At 44.2% G+C, this 2,500-nt stretch overlaps 1 protein-coding gene across 1 annotated transcript in view; it reads left to right on the top strand.

Moving 5' to 3' along the window:
* Positions 1–2,500, top strand: part of cabp2a (calcium binding protein 2a) — a gene marked incomplete at both ends in the record, with an annotated part of 17,028 nt that overhangs the window by 10,166 nt on the left and 4,362 nt on the right. The window lies entirely within an intron of this gene.

Here is a 2,500-nt window from a genome sequence, read left to right as displayed (position 1 = left end):
ATTCAACCGCTGGCAGTGCCCTCTCTCCGTTTGGCTCCAGCCTCACACCAGAGGCGCTGGAACTAGGGGCGCCTGAAGGCCACTGCACCCCCAAGTTTACCGTCCTTATCCCTCCTTCTCCCATCTTCTCCCACCTCCTCCCGCCTTCTCCCTCCTTATCATCCCCGTCTACTCTAAGACTTACGGTAAAATTAGAAGGCCGCAGCAACGTTCTCAAGTCCATAAGTTGACTTAGGCCGATTTTTACTTACCCTCTTTACGTTCCCCCTTTCACCAGATTAAGTGTTTACTGTTTATTCCTCTCATATTCTCTTGTTCTCTCTCCCAAATCCCTAGCTTGATCAGTGCCCTGATGAATATGCATTCAGAATATCAGATGACGGAAGATACTATTACGCGTTAATCTACTCGATGATAAAATACAGAGAAGTCTTCATCAATGGAGGTTAATATTTGTATGAATTGACGAGAGTAAAACCACTTTGTATATAGACGATCCAAAGTCTTGTACTACACCTGCCAGGGAAGCTTTAGTAGAAGGACGAGTATGAAGTTGAAGGAGAGGATCTTCTTTTGTTCTCGCGGTTATTCATTTACACTCGCTCTCACTTCCTTCAGACAGAAGATGTGCTCTGTTTATTTACCTTCATTTTATGAATCGAATATGATTCCCCATGGTCCGATTCATCGACTTACAAACATGTCTGCGTATGTATAAGTACACAACATGTCACAGCTGGATTAACCTTCATTTGAGAAGCAGTAGAAAGCAGAAACTATGGAGAGATCATCTTGAAACGTAGGTGATTAGTTTTATTCGAATAAATACAGCAAAACAACTTTGATGATGAATATGATTCAAACTCCAGAAGACAGAACAGACGAGGAGAAGGTAGAAGTGCTCATATCGAGGCTCATTCAAGGCTTTGAATAGAGAGGCTGACGATAGAGCGATCCCATTAACATGTTGAACCCCTGAACTTCTGAGATGAGTCCGACGCCTCTGCCTCTCGCTTCCCGCTCCTGTTGGATCTGTCACGCCGACGCCGGGCGAGATGTAGCCGATCAATAGGGAAACCAATTTCCTAAACACGTCGACAGCGGCGGCTAATTGAGCGCCATTACCGAGGTGAAGGCTGGTAACGAGCTGCTCCAGGGAGCCTTTACATCCGCTCAGTGATTGGACGACCTTGGAGCGTGGTCTAGAGGGCAGAGTGCGATACACGGGTAATGCACACACTGTACTATAATGAGGAGGAACGTTGTGTGTGCAGTATGTTGAGGAATATGGAAACGTTGTGCCCTCTCAGGGTGAATAGAAACTCCAGGATGAATATAGAAGCAGCTGTTTAAAGAGAGGGAAACTACGTAACATTTTTGAGATTGTTTTACGCTGTACTTTTAACTGTGAAAGAAAAACTAAAACATAAATATTTGCTCTTTTCAACAGCAGTGGTTCTACAGTAAAGGTGATGAGATGGAGGATAGTGACAGGTTCATATCTATTACTTTTTATTAATCCTTTAATACACTTTGTTCCCCAAAATGTCCACAACAAAAAAAGACCAAAATTCCCCCGTGGGTAATTTTTGGTAATATCTTTGAGTGGGATGTTGGCCGAAGCTTCCATTACATTTGGCATCATTAACAACATTTGGCTTGGCTTAATTTATACTTTTCATAAAACAGTGAAATGCAAAAGTGTGTGTGTGTCTGTGTGTGTGTGTGTGTGTGTGTGTGTGTGTGTGGGTGTGTGGGTGTGTGTATGTGTATGTAAGTGTGTCTGTGTGTGTCCAATCAGGCAGACAACCACAACATAAGACAATGCGAGAGAAATAATCACAGCAGAAGACAAATTCAACCAAAATACCCCAACAGGCTAAGCCGCCATCATTTGTAATACCATTTACCACTATAATCCCCCTTTCTCTCTGCCCCATACCACTAATCCCAGCCTGTAGTCTCTCTGTTTAGAACCGGCATTCTGTAAATTGCATTGAAGGGGGGGAAAAAAGAAAAAACGATGTTTAGGTGTTGGTGTGTCCAATAGGGTTACATTGATTCTCAAACGCTGGGTCAGGGGGGATAAATATTAGTGGGTCAACGAAAATATACATTCAGCGTTTCATCGGCATGGGAAAGTATGGATAGCGTAATGGGATTAGGGCTGTGTGCTCTGGTCTGAGCTGCTGGTTTGAACACGCAGGTGGAGTTGCACGGTGGTGGTGTTTTCCTTGCTAATCCCTGTTGTAGTCCTGGCATCCACAGCCACTAGACACACCCTGCTGCTTTGACACAGCATGTACATGTGTTCTGTTGCGCAAACTGGCCACAAGTCCAGTTTCCAGATCTAGTTCCGCGCTGGGTCCCAAGGCAGTTGATACCCGTGGTAATCTGATGTTTCTGATGTTTCTCCGGAATTAGCTTGTTTGTTGATGTTAAATATCCCACATGCTGTTTGACGTGTGTGTGTGTGATTGTGCGTGTGTGTGTGTGTTTG

This window comes from Pollachius pollachius, assembly GCF_949987615.1.
Source record: "Pollachius pollachius genome assembly, chromosome: 2".
NCBI classification, from domain to species: Eukaryota; Metazoa; Chordata; class Actinopteri; order Gadiformes; family Gadidae; genus Pollachius; species Pollachius pollachius.
The sequence above is the reverse complement of the archived record's forward strand: the minus strand, read 5'-3'. Positions and strand labels throughout refer to the sequence as shown.